The sequence below is a fragment of the Sus scrofa genome, chromosome 5 (assembly GCF_000003025.6).
Source record: "Sus scrofa isolate TJ Tabasco breed Duroc chromosome 5, Sscrofa11.1, whole genome shotgun sequence".
In the NCBI taxonomy this organism is placed as follows: domain Eukaryota; kingdom Metazoa; phylum Chordata; class Mammalia; order Artiodactyla; family Suidae; genus Sus; species Sus scrofa.
The window spans coordinates 42,437,606-42,457,358 of record NC_010447.5 but is presented as its reverse complement, the minus strand read 5'-3'; the positions used below and the strand labels follow the sequence as shown (position 1 = coordinate 42,457,358).

The following is a 19,753-nucleotide window of genomic DNA, read 5'->3' as shown; positions in this document are numbered from 1 at the left end:
GGGGCTCTTGGTCCTAGAGACCTTGAGTCCCCCAGGTTCCCACCTTTACTATCTCTGTGTTTTGCTTTGTGTTCGCATTTTGTTTTGGGTTGGTTTTTTCCTTAAGTTCCACAGCACCCGTTCTTCAGCCCCATCCTGCTGAGCTGGCCTCGGCACCAAATATTTGTTCCATGGAGTAAAAACATGAAGAATATTTTTTTGTTAGGTGACTTTTCAACTTTTAGAAATGTGTCAGTTCTGTTGATTTCAGAAGGGGTCGATTTCCTTGTCCATAGCAAAGGGGAAAATGGCCAGCCTCTGCAGACCGTGATTATTAGCATCACATATCTCTACAAAGCACTTTTGCTGTTGCAAAGAGAAAGTAAAAATGGGTAGAGCATTGATATGTATGATAGAAAATGTCAGTATTGCTAGAGCCTTTGCTTTAAACAGAATCTGACCAGTTCCTACAAGAAAATAATGGAAATTTTGGGAATGCAGGGAATGAAACTACTAAACAGTAGATAGGAGTTCATCACTATTCGTTTAGTCTTAGACCTAAAGAAAAGCTGTTGGACTGGTCATTAATACTTATGACATGTGAAGAAATCTACATTACTTTCAAAAAGCCAGAAAAGGAAGATTTTTCCCTTCCTAGGGAAAATATAGTAACATCTCTGAATAATTTGTAATATATAAAGCTCCTTCAAACTACCACGTTGCCACTCTATGTTCCAATCTGTTGAGTGGGTGAGAGCCAAGTACAGTTTGGGAGGTTCCTTGCTTCTGTAATCTCTCTGCACCCTGTCTAGCTTTCACCCTGAATGTCTCTTGGAGTTTTCATCCTTGGTCGTAAACAATTGATATTTTCTCAAACTTATGTAAAGTACAAAGAAACGCTTCTTTAGCACACTGTGTTATGTTTATTGATCTATAGTAATCACAGTAGAAAATGGTGACCTTGCAATGCAAATATAAGAAAGCATTGAGAAAGCTGGTGGTTAGGGATGGAAGCTTGGTTGGGGTGAGAGAAGTGGTGAACAGCACAACGTGATGGGAACTGAGGTTGTGCTAATTCTTTGAGAAAAAAGTCTTTTGTCCACATCAAAGGATGTAAGTGGGAAATTTCATTAAAATTACACAGGCACTAATGCTAATCCAAGCCCTTCTTGTCCCCTTTCCAAACAAACTGTCAGCCCAAGTCCAACTACATAAAAATGCTGGAGATGGCACTGCCATAAACTTTTCCAGGAAATATGTATCTTCATCCTAATTTCCATTCTACCCTCTTTTAAAAGCCAGAGGTAAGTGAAGGAAGAAAATAATAACATTTATTAAGCACTTGACATGTGTCAGATGCTATCATATCTACTTTTTTTTTTTTTTTGCTTTTTAGGGCTGCACCCATGGCATACGGAGATTCCCAGGCTAGGGGTCAAATCAGAACTGCAGGTGCCAGGCTACACCACAGCCACAGGAATATGGGATGTGAGCTGCAACTGCGATCTACACCACAGCTCACAGCAACGCCGGATCCTTAACCCACTGAGCGAGGTCAGGGATCGAACCCGCATCCTCATGGATACTAGTCGGGTTCATTAACCTCTGAGCCACAACAGGAGAAACTCCTATCTTTAATAACACATTTATTCTTCTCAGTGATTTGATAGGTATGTACTATCATGGTTTCATTTTGCAGATGAGGAAACTGAGGTACAGACTAGCTAAGTAGCCTGCTTAAAGTCACTGTCAAAAGAGCTATGTCAAGAGTTTCCTCGTGGCTCAGCGGGATAAGGATCTGGCATTGCCACTGCTCTGGCTTTGGTTACAGCTGTGACAAGGGTTTGATCCCTGGTCCTGGAACTTCCACATGCCATGGATATGACAAAAACAAAAACAAAAACCAAACAAACAAAAAACTGTAAAAAAAAAAAAAACTATGTCAGGAATGACTGAAACGTGACCTGAGGACCTCCACATTTGCACCTGTGCTGGACTTTTGCTGAACACTCTGAATTAGCTGCTAAATAGTTCCTGAGTTGCCAAAAGGAAAGAATAATGCTGGGAATTAGACTTTGAACTGGAAAGAATAATGCTGAGAACTACTTTGTCTTTTTTTTTTTTTTTGCCTTTTCTAGGCCCGCTCCCACAGCATATGGAGGTTCCCAGGCTAGGGGCCTAACTTGGAGCTATAGCCGCCAGCCAACAACAGAGCCACAGCAATGCAGGATCCGAGCCGTGTCTTCGACCTTCACCACAGCTCACGGCAATGCTGGATCTTTAACCCACTGAGCAAGGCCAGGGATCGAACCCACAACCTCGTGGTTCCTAGTCAGATTCGTTAACCACTGAGCCATGACAGGAACTCCTGCTGAGAACTACTTTGAACTAAGGACGAGATGTGATCCATAACCCAACTGTATGTACGGAATGAGTTTACCTTCTGATCCAAACTCTTGGTAAACAACATATAAACCTGTATGAACTTTGCCTTTTTTCCCATAAAAATGTTTACCCATTTTCCGCCAGTGGGAGGAACTATTATGGGTTCCTCTGGAATCTGTGATCCTTGAATTGCAATTCTAAGACCCCAGGAAATCTGCCTTTTTGTCTTTTATAATTTGAGGGTCCTTTTGGTTAGTTGTCACAAAGCTAATAAATGGTAGAGGCAGGAATCTAACTCAGCCAGCTAGGCTTCAGAATCCATGCCCTTAGCTATTACCTTAGGAACATGAGTGGGGTGGAGGAGGGAACTTAAAGAAATAATAACTGCTGCAATTTATTGAACATTTATGTATTGAGTACATTCAATCCTCAGAACCACCCTCTAGACTATTAGCATCCTCATCTGCTAATGAGCCACGTAGAGGCTAATTAGTATAAAGAACCCTTAAGTCCTGAGAATTTTCCACATGGCCCCACCATGTCTCTGCCTAAAGTCATGCCTCCCATTGGTTCTTGCATGGCATCTTAGTTGCTAACTGTTCCTCCCACTCATCTTGATAAATCCAAGTCTCCAAAACAAGAGCTACTAATCTGCAACAGTTCTCTCCACTTCTAAGAAGCTTTTCTGACCAAATAGTCCCCAAACTAGCTGAATTTTGGCTGACAATCCCCTCCTCCATCCTAGCTAAAATTCTATAAAACTCTTGCTCCTTCTTTCTCCAAGATGGACCATTCCTTAGCTCTTTCAAGAGCCTTCTTAGGCCTGACTTATTAATTAATTAATTAATTTATTTATATGGCCACACTCATGGCATATGGAAGGTTCTATGCTGGGGATTGAATCTGAGCCCCAGCTGTGGCCACATCAGATCCTTTAACCCACTGTGCTGGGCAAAGGATAGAACCCGAGCCTCCAAAGTGACCAGAGCTGTCAGATTCTTAACCTACCATACCACAGTGGGAACTCCAAGGCCTGACATTTTGAAAGTAAACTTTTATGCTAATGTTGCTCTGGCTGTTTTTTTCCACATTAATTTTCCAAAAGCCACATGTCTAGGAAGTAATAGAACTACTATACAGAACTAGTAGTAATTTTCACTTTTAAAAATGACTCATTGACTTGTTTGCAATTTGAAATGCCCTTTTTCATGGAAGTGATTTCATAGTCTGAAGGCAGCCCTTTAGGCTGTTATAACCACTCTGAATTGCCAGAAGTGGAGAAATAAATCAGTAATGAAGTGAAAGATTGGAATTGAGTAAATGAAATAAGTAAGCTTTAGCAGAATGACCGTATAATTTCTTGTTCAACTAAGAGACATTGTAGAGTGAAAGAAGAGCTATTAATAATTATACAACGGAATTCCCTGGTGGTGCAGTGGGTTAAAGATCTGGTGTTGTCACTGCTGTGGTGCAGGTTCGATTCCTGGCCCGGGAACTTTTCTGCATGCTGTAGGTGTGGCAAAAAATTATAATAATAATTATATGAGGACTACAGGTATAAACTGGGACTCTCCTGGACACACTAGGACACATCTTCTCTCTAGGTTTAGATCAAAATTGAATGACTTTGAGCAAGTCATCCTAACCTGCTTGAGTCTCAATTTCTTCATTGCAAAATGGGAGAATTGACACTAGCTAATGGGGTGGTTGTGAGAATTGAGAATGTATGGTGCACACCTGAATTTGTAAAGTACCATAGAAATATACATTTTTAATACTAAAAATTGCTACTATACCAACCTGAGGTTTTTTGGTACATTAGAACACTGTTGCACTGTGTATTAATTGTGAATTTATGTTGCTCTCCCTATTAAGGTAGTCTCTTTTCAACTGTGGTGAGAGGCCAAGAAAGCAAACCAAACAGTAAGAGGCCATGGGCACTCCATCCCCTCGCCAGGGCACACCAACTACTTAGAGAATAAACTCTACTTCCTTCCAAAAATTTTTTCTTTCTTGAAACTGAATGCTAGATCCATTAATCTAATATTCTATAATGAGAATAATAATTTGCTTGTCTAATAAACGTAAGTTGTAACCTGCCTGCACTGATCAAGCTCCCTTTGGTTGTTCTTACAATCTGCATACCCCTCAAGCTTCACTTAGCTTAGACAATATATCTTAAGACTCTTAACCACCCCTGCTAGATAACACCTCTGACATATGGGTCACTATGGCAACAGTTGCCTAAGTCGTTTTTCAGCAACTTAGAGCTAGTTCTTACCTGATTCAGACCAGTCAAGACCACTGACCAGTCAACTGAGCTTACGTGAGTGTTCGATCGATGACTTTTTGACATCAGAAGGTCAAAACTCTACCCTCAGAACATAGTGATGCAGCCACTTTCTGAACATGCATCCTAATAAGAGCCATGAAGTTCAACTATACTTGTGCAGACCACCACCTATCTCACCACCTTACCCGATGCCTCAGACCATGCTGCCTTTTTATCCTACAAATATCCCTAAACCTTATCTTGATGGAGGTGGGCTTGAGACTTGTTCTCCTGTCTCATTGCTTGGCTGCCTTGTAAGTAAATCTTTTCTTTGCTGCAAATGTCAACATCTCAGTGATCAGCTTGCTGGGAGTCAAATGAAACTAGTTCAGTAACACTTTGTTTAATAAAATGAATCAGTGTTGGTGAGTGAAACATCAAATTCATAAACACAAACCCCAATCGCCAAGCCAGTCAGAGAAAAGTTCCCTGGTATTCAGTCCCCAGTCCTGGAGCCCAAGCCTCAGTTTACCTAAACTCTGCACTCAGGTTATCTTATCCTTTGGCTACAACTCAAACATCTCCAGATCTTCCTCCAGGGTGGCACTAATTAGATCAATGTTTTTCAGCCTTTGTTGACTGTTCATTTCTCATTTTAATATTATTTTTATGAAGTTCTTCAGTGGCCTAGCGGTTAAAGATCCAGTGACGTCACTGCTGTGATGTGGTTTGATTTCTTCCCCCCAGAAACTTCTGCATGCCATGGGCATGAGGAAGCCCAATTCTATAACAACCAGTACATGCCTGGGGATCTGTTTTGTGGAATTCATGCACCCCTTAGATCAATTAGAACACTTGTAGCCAATTAGCCAGTGTATCCTTGGCTTAGTGGAGATCTGGTAGTATCAAGTCTGAAACACAACTTGGTTTCCATTCTCTTGTCTCATGGTCTGAGAGCCAGCTATTCAACTTCCTTCCTCCACATTGCTGAGCAGGGCAATTTCCCCATAGAACTGAAGGTCCTCCAAATACCAACATCTACATGACCTTGTTCTCAATTTTCCAAATCTTTTAACCAGATAAAGTTATTATTTTCAATTCTATGTGTGTTTACTACATACATTTATTCATGTATTTGACAAGTGTTCATTGAGCACCTAGCAAATGGCAGTCATTGGACTAGGTCTAGGGATAAATATTGAATAAAACTCAATTTTTGCTCTCAAGAAATTTATATTCAGTTGGGAAACACAAAGGACTGCAAATAAATAAATAATATATCAAATGGTAATAGGTGCCTTGGAGAAAGAATACGATAGAACAAAGGGAATAGGCAGTCTGGTGATGGGAGGCAGAAATACAAAATAGTATATAGGGTGGTCAGAGAAACTTCACAATGAAGGTGACATCTGAATAAAGACCTGAAGAATGTGAGGGAGGAAGCCGTATGAAGAGTCTTCCAAACAGAAGGAAGAGTAAGGGCAAATGTCCTGAGGTGGAAGCATGCTTGCATTCAGGGAACAGAAAGCAAGCCAGTGTGGCTGGAGCTGAGGGACCAAGGGGAAGACTATAAGGAGATGAGGTCAGGATGATTAGACCTAGGTTTTGGTTTTAAGATCCTGAGTGAAATAGAATGTCATGGGAGGTTTGGAGGCAAAGTGTAACATGATCTGGTTTGCATTATAATAGTAGGAAGAATAGTTGCAGAGAGGTTAGCTGGGAAGTTATTGCAATAATCTGCACAGGAAATGGTGATGACTGGAAACAGACTGGTAGCAGTGAAGTGATACAAAATGGTCAGATTATGGATATATTACATTTTTAATTTAAAGCCAATAAAACTTGTTAAAGGATTCAGATATAGTTTGGAAGAGAGATGTCAAAGGCCACTCTAGAATTTCTGCTCTAAACACATAAGAAAAAGATGTTCTTCACTGAGATGGGAAGAGAAGGAAGAGGTTTGGGAGGAAACTGGAAGTTTATTTTTAGATAAGTTGAGATTTTGATGCCAAGCTGATGTTCAAGTGGATATGTTGAATACGCAGGATTTCAGAGGAAGGCTCAGGGTTGGATGTATCAACTGGGGGATTATCAGCTTGTAGAGGAACTTTAAAACCTTACAACTAGTTAAGCCCATCTAAGGAGAAGAGAAGACAGAGATGGGACGAGGTCCAAAGAGTGAGTTTTGTGGCACAAGGAGAACTTAGAGTCTTGGGAGATATATAGGAATTAGCAAAGAATACAGAGAAGTAGCAGCCAGTGAGATAAGAGGGGAATCAAAAGAGTGATGACATCCAAGCTAAGGAAAGAAAATGGTCATAATCACACTCTAAAATAATACACTTTTTTACTTTGTTACATGATGTAAATGTACTTGCTTATCTCTTTCCCTAGACTGTTGTATTTTTGAGGCCTAGGAATACATCATGTCCATTACTCTATCTCCAGGGCTATAGTTAGCTCAAGACCTACCACACTTCAATTTTTCTTCATGGGAATACTCTTCCTTTTATTTTTTTCAGAATAAAAATTTTGAAAAAAAATTTAATTAGAGAAAAGTTGAAAGAAAAGTACCATGAACCCTGGAACCCCCTTAACCTAAATCATCAGTTATCAGTAAATATGATCCTATTTTCTTTTCTTTGACCATGCACACAGCATATGCATGTCCCCAGCCAGGGATCAAATCTGAACCACAGCTGCAGCCACACCAGATCCTTTAATCCTCTGTGCCAAGCTGGGGATAGAACCCACAACTCCATAGCAACCCAAGTCATTGCATTTAGATCCTTAACTACTTGTGCCACAGCGGTAACTCCACTATTTGCTTTCCTCTTTTTCTCTCCCTTTGAAACTCAGTTACAGATATCCTGACCTATTATTACACCTAAATAATTTAGCATCTATTGTTTAAGAAAAAAATATTCTCTTACAAAACCACAGTGCTTACCAAGTGCAGGAAATCTAACATTGATACACTATTATTATCAGTACATAGTCCATATGCAAATCTTGCCAATTGTTCCAATAGCCCCTATAACAATACTTCCTTTTCACACATTTCGTGTAGTTCTAGTCCCTGTGTCTCTTCAGTCTTGTTTAATCTGGAACAGTTCCTCAGATTTTGTCTTCTATGGCTTGATATACATATATATTTCTTTTATTATGACTGCATATAGAAGTTCCCAGGCTAGGGGTCAATCAGAGCTGCAGCTGAGACCTACGCCACAACCTCAGCAATGCTGGATCCAAGCTGCATCTGTGACCTATGCCACAGCTCAGGGCAATACCGGATCCTTAACCCACTGAGCAAGGTCAGGGATTGAACCCACAACCTCATGGACACTATGTCAGTTTCTTAACCCACTGAGCCACAATGGGAAGTCCAGCACTGACATTTTTTTTAAGTATACAAACCAATAGGTTTTTAGAGTAGGATTTTCTCAATGATTCCAAGTTTTTAGATTTGCTCCATTTTAGGCAGTTAATACATAAGTGATATTATATGCAAATTAGAAACTTAATATTGGTTGAAATCCCTCTTAAAGTAATTAACTAGTTTCTTATAGGAAGATGTCAAGTCAGAAACTGAGGGGTCTGAGATAATCCCCTACTTGCAGAGAGCTAGAAAGGGGAGGAGGACTGGGGAGAGGTGGAGAGAGAGACCCTAGTAGAAACACCAGGTCTCTGGATCAGAGATCAGAACTTTATTTATTCACAGGGCCAGAAAAACATTGCACTTTTTGTCCCTCAGGCATAACACCCCTCAGGTGACACAGTGAGAGCTTGGGGGCTAAGCCTACATGTATGGAGGGATCAAACTGTAATTGAAGGACTCTGAAATATGAATCTAGGGGTTTATATAAAAAGAGAAAACCATTTCTTGTTCCTTTTCCTGAAGAAAGGGAGAAATCTTTGTCCTGATGTAAACTAATTTTCCTTAGGAATGGAAGGGCAAGAGTATTGGAATCTTACTCTTTGGAAACTAAATTCTCTAAATTGTATAGAGAAGATAAAATCAACCTCTCTGAAATTACAACCAGAATTTTTGCGTCTTTTAATATGTACACACGTAAGGAGCTAGTTCTCAAAATCCTTCCCAAGGTCTCTCTAGGGAGGAGGAAAATTCCCCTATCCTGGAATGCAAGGCTTTGACTCTAGGTAAGATATAGAAGTTTTATTACCCTATTAATGGCAGCAAAAGGCTTGGCAATCAAGGCTGTAAAGAACAAATATTCCTGGAGGACATAAAAGCAAAACTTCTCATCTTCACAGTAGACCAGTATCCATGTTCAAGACACTAGGATTTTTCAGGAATACAGAAATTCAGGGAACACTTATTTTCTGAAAGACAACAGTGCAAAATTTCAGAATGGGCAAACATGGACATCCTTTCTTCACCATTTCCTTTTTTTTTTTTTTAATGACCGGGCCTGTGGTATGTGGACGTTTCCTGGGCCATGATTCAAATCCAAATCACAGCAGTGACCAGAGCCACTGCAATGACAATGCCAGATCCTTAACCAGCTGCACAATAAGATAACTCCTCCCTTTTAATGCATCTTTTCTTTGACTTTTGGGACTTCTCTGAGACTCTATAACTTCAATTTGGGGGTATGAAGCACATTCTGCAAATATTCTATGCTGCAAGACATATCCCATGTCCCCAAATTTTAAAGTCCCATATATTTAGGGCAAAGAATCATTAGAAAGAGAGCAAATTAACTTAAAATTAGCTATCGATGAATTACATGATCTTAATAGTGTGGTAGACTTTTAAGAGTACAAATATCTATCCCACAGAGGTGAAGGGACTTAAAGAATGAAGTGAGGTAAAGTTTATTGTAATTTGTAAAATACCATATACATGAATCTCAATTTGTATAATAATTATTACCGATACTACTACACTGAGGCCTGGGTACAGGGCAGCATCGTATTTTTGTTCACGGCTTGTGTTGACATTTAGTACACAGGCCTTTACTTTCCTGTTTTCTGTCTCATGGTCACAAGATGGCTGCTGCACCTCCAGACTCACATTTATATACACTCCTCATAGAAAGAAGGATGTGAAGTAAAGGATTTCTTTTATTCAGGAAGGGACACTGTCCTCAGAAACTACTACCTTCATCTTAGTGTGTAAAAACATGTCACATGACCAGCCTAGATGCCAAGGAGGATGGAAAAGTGTTTTTTGTTTTGTTTTGTTTAATCTTTTTATGGCCACATCTGTGGCATATGGAAGTTCCTGGGCCAGGGACTGAATCTGAGCCACAGGTGTAACCTATACTGCAACTGCAGCAATGCCTGATCCTTTAACCCACCGAGCCAAGCCAAGGAACAAACCTGTGCCTCCACAACCACTGGAGCTGCTACAGTAGATTCTTAACCCACTGTACCACAGTGAGAATTCCAGAAAGTGTTTTTAATTGGGCACAGAGCAACTTCAAATAAAATCAGGGTTCTATTAGGAAGAAGGATTGGGTTGGGGGTAGGGAGTAGATATTGTTTGAGCAGACAACTAGCAATGTTTGCCCCCATCTAGCAATTTTACCTCTAGTAATTTATCCTACAATTATACTCACCTCTCCTTGCAGAACCTGTTGGTGCCTCCACCTAGTTCCCTGGGGAATCTTTGTTACCATTTTGCTGGGCCTATCCCCTTAAGGCTGCCCTGAGATAATGAGAGCCACCCGGACCTGACATGCCTGGAGTCCTGTGCTGCTTCCATACTCCCCCAACCCCAGGGTAGCCCAGAGCCAGTGACTATCTATGTTGGGGTACTTTGTTCTGATCCCTAGCCTAAAGGCAGAAAGATTCTGCTTGAGTTTATGCTCCAGAGCTCCCTGTAAGGTTGATCTAGGCCCCCTGAAACCACATTCTTGCTTTACTTCTTCTCGTATGTCCTGCTTCCCTCACTTTGGTAGGTTTTTCCCTAAGAATGTTCTCCTAACAAGTCCTTTGCACAAGAATCTCCATCAGCATCTCTACTTCTAGGGAGACAGACCCAAGACACACATGCATGAGATGACTGTTAGGGCCTACATGGGGGCTCATTGTTAAAATGGCTTATTGTGCTGACCTCACAAATAAAATATGAGGTCACAGTGACCCGTGAGACTGACCGCCTTGCTCAAGCGACACCCTGTTTTCACCGCTGGTACCTACTTTCCCAAGACTACAAGACCCGCCTACCGTGGGACCCTGCACACCTCCAGCTTTCTCAAGATGATGAGAAAGATTATGTCCCCCTACCATGGGACACCTCCAACTTTCTCATGACTACCTGACCACCAGAGTCCAGCTGCAGCTAAAGATAAACTAACCACTCTCCCTTCAGGGGATCCAATTTCCTATCCGCAGGGTATAAGAAGGATCTGTCAGAAGGGTATAAGAAGGACCTGTTAGAAAGGCAAGTGGCTGGCTCTTCTCAAGGGTCAGTCACCCTCTCCTTTCCCTTAATAAATTTCCTTCTCTTTGCCTGCCCACCCGGCTCATTCTCCTTTCCTCTGCACTCGCCTTACAGTGACAACATTGCTTCATTATTTGTAACAGGAAAAGAGCTAGCATGCTAAATGTCCACCACTAGGATACTGGTTAAATAAAGTGCCATAATATATAAAATTGAATACTTGGGAGTTCCCGTCGTGGCGCAGTGGTTAACGAATCCGACTAGGAACCATGAGGTTGCGGGTTCGATCCCTGCCCTTGCTCAGTGGGTTAACGATCTGGCGTTGCCGTGAGCTGTGGTGTAGGTTGCAGACGCGGCTCGGATCCCGAGTTTCTGTGGCTCTGGTGTAGGCCGGTGGCTACAGCTCCGATTGGACCCCTAGCCTGGGAACCTCCATATGCTGCGGGAGCGGCCCAAGACCAAGAAAGAGCAAAAAAAGAGCAAAAAAAAAAAAAAAAAAAAGAGAGCAAAAAATTGAATACTTGCCATGTAAGCTGTTAAAAAGAATAAGGTAGGGGGCGAGGGATGGCCTGGGGGTTTGGAATTGGTATCTGCACACTGAGGTATATAGAATGAATGTCCAATAGGGACCTGCCGTATAGCACAGAGAACTCTGCCCGATATTCTGTGATATTCTATGTGGGAAAAGAATCTGAAAGAGACTGGATATGTGTATAACTGAATCACTTTGTTGTACAGCAATTACTACCACCTTGTAAAATCAACTATACTTCAATAAAACTTTTTGAAAAATTAAAGAAAACAAAAAAAAAGAATTAAGGTAGCTAAACTCACACCATTGGTTCCTCTGGGAAAGAAACTGGGGGTTGAAGGACAGGTGGGAAGTATGTATTTCACTGCACCATTTGTTCTTTTTGTAGCTGGAACAATTTGGTTGTATTGCATATTTTTAAAGTAGAATTAACATTAAAAATTAGTGTGGATTAAGCAAGGAAATTGATACTTAAATGAAAAATCCCCCAGTACATATACAATTAAATGACTCTAAAAAATAGTCACATTTACTAAGAGATTACTCTGTGGGCTCTGCCTTCTTTTATATCTAGTTTTCAAAGTCATCTATTGCCAACACCAGCTCAGCAGGTGAGGTCTGAAGAGTGGGTGCTGTGAAACTTAAGAAAAAGTTAACATAAAACAAGACACAAAGACATTTATCTTAATTTAAAGTGGGAACGGGGCGGGTGGGGGGGGGGGGAGGCACGACACCTCAAGGTCTCAGAGACCAAGAGCGCAGCCTCAAGAAACCACACTGCTTTTATTGTGCTCTTTAGGATTTCATCAAGTGAGGAGGGGGTTGTAGGTGCCAGATATAGATAGTTCTTTTATTATTTTAAAAGTTATTTTATTATTTTAAAATTCACATAGCTAGTAGCTGGTTAAGCTTTTATTCTGACCTTTAGGCATTTAAAAATCATTAGCATTTGAGGAAGCTTGGCATCAGCTGTCTATGCATAGCATCTAGAGAATCATCATTGTGCTTCCGCAGAGGGCATGCCTATCTGCAGCAACCCAGTGTGCCTAAATTTGCACCTTGTTCTCCTTGCTGATGCATATTCTGCTAATGACTGCTCATAAACCCCCTGGGGCCATGAGTTTCCTCTTTCTCTTGTTTTAACAGGACATACCATGCTGTGCAAATGGTGGCGTGCCAATCTGCACAGGTCTGGCATGTCTAGACCAACGCATTATGTCCTCATTCAGCTGACCACATAAATAATTTATGCCTTTTGGTCTTTGTTCTTAAGCTTAAGTTATATGCCAGCACTGCGACTGTTTTTTTTCAAGCAGGAATATGGGGTAAAGTAAAGCAGGACAAGATGGAGTTTTCAGCATAGAAAATAGAAGGAAAGAGGCTACAAAAAGATTGTAGAAACATGTCTCCCAACAATCTATACTCCATCACCTCATAATCCTCTGCCACTTAATCCTCTGCTGCTGCAATCTGGCTTCATCCTCTCCTCCAAAATGACTCACAACCAAGATTATCCATGACATCAGCGACTCCTTGCCTTTAAATGAAGTGGTTGCTTTTCAAGCCTCATCGTCAATGTGTCTCAGCAGCATTCTGTGGCATTATGCTCTCCTGGGTTTCTACTTACCTCGTCATTCATTTCTTCTTCATCTCCTTAATCAGTTTATCCCCTTCTGTCGGTCTATGGACAAATACAACACCAGTTTTATGGCACCTCCTCTGAGCTCCTATTTTCAACAGCATATTTAACATTTATGCTTGGAGAGCCCAGTGAATGGCATCACCATTCACCTGAGTTCCTCTTTCAGGAAAATGGGGATCATCTTTTCCCTTTAATGCTCATATCGAATCAATCACCAAATCCAATCCATTTTAATGTTTATTTATTTATTTATTTATTTTTGCTTTCTTGGGCTACACCCCTGTGGCATATGGAGGTTCCTAGGCGAGGGGTCACATCGGAGCTGTAGCCACTGGGCTACACCCACAGCCACAGCAATGCCAGATATGAGCCTTGTCTGCAACCTACACCATAGGTCATGGCAAATCCAGACCCTTAACCCACTGAGCAAGGCCAAGGATCAAACCTGCATCCTCATGGGTACTAGTCAGGGTTCGTTATCATTGAGCCACAAGGGAACTCCCATTTTAACTTTTAAAGGTGTCTCTGATCTGTTCATTCCCTCCATCTGCATTGTTGCCATACTGTTTTAGCTACTGCCATAGTCTCGCTCCTGGTTTAGTGCATTTTAACTTGCCTTTCAACTTGCCTTTCAAACTCTATCTCCTCTATTGCAGTGATCACACTGCACCCAGAATAATCTTTTCAACATATAAGTTTAATGCACTCCTTTCAAACTTTGCAATGGATTTTCAGTAGATTTCAAATAAAATCCAAATTTCTCATCAAGGACTCTAAGGCTACATGATCTGGACTTTGGCTGTCTCTCCAAATGTTTCAAAGCATTATCCCTCCAGCATCCTTTGATTTCCTTCCTCAATCCTGGGCCATTATTTTTAATTTTTTATTTAACTAATTAATTTACTTTTTATTTTTTGCTTTAGGGCCGCACCTTCAGCATGTGGAAGTTCCCAAGCCAGGGGTTGAATCGGAGTTGCAGCTGCTGGCTATGCCACAGCCACAGCAATACAACGAAGGATTTGAGCTTCGTCTGTGACCTACTCCACAGCTCATGGCAACACTGGATCCTTAACCCACTGAGAGAGGCCAGGGATCAAACCTGTATCCTTATGGATACTAGTCGGGTTTGTTTCCACTGAGCCACTTGGGAACTCTTATTTGAGCTCTTAAATATTGCTATGCATGGAGTTCCCACTGGGGTGCTGTGGGATCAGTGGCATCTCTGCAGCACCAGGATGCAGGTTAGATCCTTGCCCAGCACTGTGTGTTATAGGATTTGAAGTTGCCATAGCTGTGGTGTAGGTCGCAATTGAGGATCAGGGGCCCCCATATTCTGCTGGGCAGCCAAAAAATAAATAAATAAAAATAAATTTAAAAAAAAAGAAGAAAGAAAAAGAAAAGAAAAGAAAAACTGCTACGTAAATTTCTTCTTCAGTACCTTAGCATATCCTATCTGTTCTGCCTGTAAAGTTCCCTGCCACCTTATATTTTGTTAATAGTTCTCTTTTTTTCGAGTTTTAGTGTAAATGTAACTTCTTCAGCTTTAATATTCCTGATATTCTAGGTAAGTTGAGGTCACTGTTATATAATTTCCTAGTGCCTATATTTTTTCCTTTATAGCTCTTATAAAAATTTGTAATTTATTTGTTGGCCTGATTCCTCTAGACTGGGGATCAGCAAACTATGGCCCATGGGCCAAGTGTAGCTCAAGTCTATAAATAAACTTTCATTGGAACACACCAGCACCCAATCATTTATGTATTGCTGGTATAGGCCCTACAGTATTTACATTCTGGCCCTTTACCAAAAAAAGTTTACTGACATCTGCTCTAGACTAGACAGTAATCTCTGTTAGATTAGGGATACTATCTGTTTTGCTTATGTCTTCCTAGCACACTACTAAAAAAATTGAAGGACTCCTATAAAAACTGATTACATAAATGAGTGGTAATCACTCTGCTAAGTAGTTTACATAAAATATTTTAGCCTTTACAACAATTTTATGCAATAAGCAGTATTTTTTTTCTTTCTTTTTCTTTTTTCATTTTGGACCCACCAGCAACATGTGGAAGATCCTCGGCCAGGGATCAAACCCATGCCGACATCACAGCTGTAACGTTAATGGATCCTTAACCCACTGCACCACACAGGAAATTCTAAGTAGTATTTTCTACACTTTATAGATGAGGAAACCCTAACCCTAAGATCACATAGCTGACAAGTAGCAAACCAATATTTGAATTAAGTTGTAAACTATTTTTCTTCTACAGATTTTATTGAGAAATGATAAATTGATATGAAAACTCTTCAGGGTAGAAGACCTACAGAGACATTTCTCCAAAGAGACAGATGGATGGCCACAAAAAGATGCTCAACATCCCTAATTATCAGAGAAATGCAAATCAAAATTACAGTGAGTACTACCTCACACTGGTAAAAACGGCTATCATTAATAAGTGTACAAATAACAAATGCTGGAGAGGGTGCAGAGAAAAGGGAATCCTCCCACACCATTAGTGGGAACATGAGTTGGTGCAACCACTATGGAAAACAGTATGGAGTTTCCTCAGAAAACTGAAAACAGAACTGCCATATGATAAGGCAATCTCACTCCTGGGGATATATCTGGACAAAACTATAATTCAAAAAGATACATACACCCAATGTTTATAGTAGCACTATTCACAAAAGCCAAGATATAGAAACAACTTAAATGACCATCAACAGTGGATGGATTAAGATGTGGTACATAAATGCAATGAAATATTACTCAGCCATAAAAAAGAATGAAATAATGCTATTTGCAGCAACATGGTGCAACTAGAGATTATCATACTAAGTGAAGTAAGTCAGAAAAAGACAAATATAATATGATATAATTTATGTGTGCAATCTAACACATGGCACAGATGAACCTATCTACAGAACAGAAATAGACTCAATAAATGCTTGAGAGGGTGTGGAGAAGAGGCAACTCTCTTACACTATTTGTGGCAATATAAATTGGTGAAGCCACTATGGAAAACAGTATGGAGATTCCTCAAAAAACTAAGAATAGAACTACCATTTGATCCAGCAATCCCACTCCTGGGCGTCTATCCAGAGAAAACCATGACTCAAAAATATATGCGTACTCCAGTGTTCATGGCAGCACTGTATACAATAGCCAAGACATGGAAACAACCTAAATGTCCATCGACAAAGGAATAGATAAAGAAGATGTGGTACACATACACAATGGAATGTTACTCAGCCATTAAAAGGAATGAAATAATGGCATTTATAGCAACATGGATGGACCTAGAAATTATCATGCTGAGTGAAGTTAGTCAGTGAGACACCAACATCATATGCTATCACTTATATATAGAATCTAAAAAAAAAAGGATACAGTGAACTTATTTACAGAATAAAAACTGACTCACAGACTTTGAAAAACTTATTTATGGTTAACAAAAGAGTCAGGTTGGGAAGGGAGGGGATGGACTGGGGGTTTGGGATGGAGATGCTATAAAACTGGGTTGTGCTGATCATTGTACAACTATAAATGTAATAAAATTCATTGAGTTACAAATCATTTGTAGATCCTCCTGAAAAGTGGTGGAGTCTGTTTCCCCAATATGTTAGTCAGGGTTCTCCAAAGAAACAGAACCAATAAGATAAATATAATTAGAGACATAAATATAGATAATAAACATAGGTATGAAATAGCTCACATGCTACAGAGATCAAGAAGTCCCAGGGTCCACCATCCGCAAGCTGGAGAACCAGGAAAGCCAGTGGTGTAATTTAGTCCAAGTCTGAAGGCCTGAGAATCAGGAGGCTGATGGTGTAAATCCCTATCTAAGTTTGAACATCCAAGAACCAGGAATGCCAATGTCTTGGGGCAGGAAAAGTTGGATCTCTCAGCTCAAACAGTCAGAGTAAATTCATCCTTCGTTTTTGTTCTAGCCAGGCCCTCCAGGGATTGGATGATGCCCAGTTGGTGAGAATGATCTTCATTCAGTTTACTGATCCAAATGCTAATCTTTTCTGGAGACATCCTTACAGACACGCTCAGAATTTAAGTTCTGCCAGCTTTCTGGGCATTCTTTAGTCCAGTCAAGCTGACTTAGAAAATGAACCATCACGCCTACTCCTTGAGTCTTGGGTTAATCTTATGACTTACTTTACACAATAAAATGTAGAAGTGATGATCTATGACTTCCAAATTTCAGCCTCCAAAGGGCTTGTACTTCTGCTCTTGCTCTCTAAGAATTGTGCCCTGAGACTACCATGTAAAAAAGCCTAGCTTAGCTTACTGGAGGATGAGGCCATGTACAGAGGTGCACCAGTTGACAGCCAATGCAAGTGCCAGCTACGTGAAGGAGACTGTTTTGGACAGATTCCTGTAGCCACATGAGTGGTTCCAAGCCAGACCAGTAGAAGAACTACTGAGATGATTCTAGACCAAATTATGACCAACAGAATTGTGTGCAATAAATGGATGATGTTTTAAGCTACTAATTGTGGGAGGTGGTTTGTTATGAAACACAGGCTAATTGAAACAAGTTTGTATCAGAACTCAAAACATAAAGTTGCTAATTAGGGTCATCGGCGTACAGTTTGGTCCTCAGCTCACAGATGTGGAAGTTTTAAATAGTTTACAAATCCAGAATTGGTCAAACTCCATGAATACCTTGAAACTTACCAGAAAATCCAAGAAAGAAAAATTCAGAGTGAAAATCATATATTTTTTTGTGTCCTCTGTTTACATAACTGGGAAGCATCTATACAATCAGAAATTACTTAGGGAAGAATGGATTTAGGGCAATGGGAAATTTATAGTTATACAAACAAATAAATTGCTGTTCCAAACTATAATGACGTAAACTATCCTTATCCTACAATAGTATTTAACTATGGCCCAACCAGAGTCAGTTTCTCGGGACTATGAATAGTCAGTGCCAAAATAACGTAAACTATCCTTATCCTACAATAGTATTTAACTATGGCCCAACCATAGTCAGTTTCTCGGGACTCTGAACAGTCAGTGCCAAAATCTTGCTCTCTTGCTATCCTTTACTTACCTCTTCTGACCTTTGTTTTTATTGCCAAATTTCTTTGGATGGTAAAAAATTTATCAATTAAGGAGTTCCCATCGTGGCGCAGTGGTTAACAAATCTGACTAGGAACCATGAGGTTGTGGGTTCAATCCCTGGCCTTGTGCAGTGGGTTAAGGATCCGGTGTTGTCATGAGCTGTAGTGTAGTTCGAAGACATGGCTCGGATCGCAAGTTGCTGTGGCTGTGGCGTAGGCCGGCGGCTACAGCTCTGTTTAGACCCCTAGTCTGGGAAACTCCATATGCCATGGGTGTGGCCCTAAAAAGACAAAAAGCCAAAAAAAAAAATTATAAATTAGCAATTTTGAGTACAATTATATTCTAGTCTTTTCTTGCTGATATTACACCCCATCACCTTAATGTATCTTGGTGTTTCCAAGTATTCTTTTCGTTGTTGTTGTCTTTTTAGGGCTGCGCCCATGGATGGAGTTTCCCAGGCTAGGAATTGAATCAGAGCTGTAGCTGCTGGCCTATGCCACAGCAACATCAGATCCGAGCTGCATTTGCAAACTACACCACAGCTCACAGCAACACCAGATCCTTAACCCACTGAGTGAGGCCAGGGATGGAACCTGTGTCCTCATGGATGCTAGTCAGATTTTTTTCTGCTGATCCACAATGAGAACTCTTCCAAGTATTCTTATTTCACAGGTGTTTTTCATTGGTCTTTTGACTTTGTTAATAAGTCCTTTCCTTATGCCATGAATAACTTGTCTTTGTGGACAAATTTATCATTTAAAAAGCTCTCTTCTAGGTTTTGTATGATATTTTAAAGGCCAAGGACCTCTGGCTATTGGAAATAAATTTTTAAAGAAAAACTTTCAACCCTGAGTCAGTGCTACAGGAGCAGGCTAGTTGACCTGGTAACAAAACATATGTCCTCAATATAAATAGGAAGAGAAGTTTCCCATTCAGGAAATGAATCTGATTAATAACCACTAGGATGCAGGTTCGATCCCTGGCCTTGCTCAGTGGGTTAAGGATCCGGTGTTGCAGTGAGCTGTGGTGTAGGTAGCAGATGTGGCTCAGATCCTGCATTGCTGTGGCTGTGGTGTAGGCTGGCAGCTACAGCTCCGATTAGACTCCTAGCCTGGGAACCTCCATATGCTGCAGGTGCAGCCCTAAAAAGACCAAATACATATATATATATATATATATGAAGAACAATGTCAATTATATCTCAGTAATGCTGGTATTGCCATAAGCTGTGGTGTAGGTCACAGGTGTGGCTCGGATCCCACATTGCTGTGGCTGTGGCTTAGGCTGGCAGCTGCAGCTCTGATTCGACTCCAAGCCTGGGAACTTCCATATGCTGTCTGTGCAGCCCTTAAAAAAAAAAAAAAAAAAAGCAGATTTTAGGAGATGTTTACGCACATTGCTATAAACTTGCATAGAGTAACATTCTAGTGGTAGTTCTTTTATTGTCATAT

At 40.6% G+C, this 19,753-nt stretch overlaps 1 long non-coding RNA gene across 4 annotated transcripts in view; it reads right to left on the bottom strand.

The window, feature by feature from the left end:
- Nucleotides 1-17,422, bottom strand: part of LOC110260712 — a 31,629-nt gene extending 14,207 nt beyond the window's left edge. Inside the window, exons 1-3 of one of the 4 annotated variants that reach the window (XR_002344054.1) lie at nucleotides 16,939-17,422; nucleotides 13,012-13,261; nucleotides 8,821-8,980 (exon numbers count right to left, since the gene is read on the bottom strand). This is a non-coding gene — a long non-coding RNA (uncharacterized LOC110260712). The remainder of the gene's footprint in view (nucleotides 1-8,820; nucleotides 8,981-13,011; nucleotides 13,262-16,938) is intronic. The other 3 variants (XR_002344053.1, XR_002344056.1, XR_002344055.1) reach the window with 3 other exon arrangements.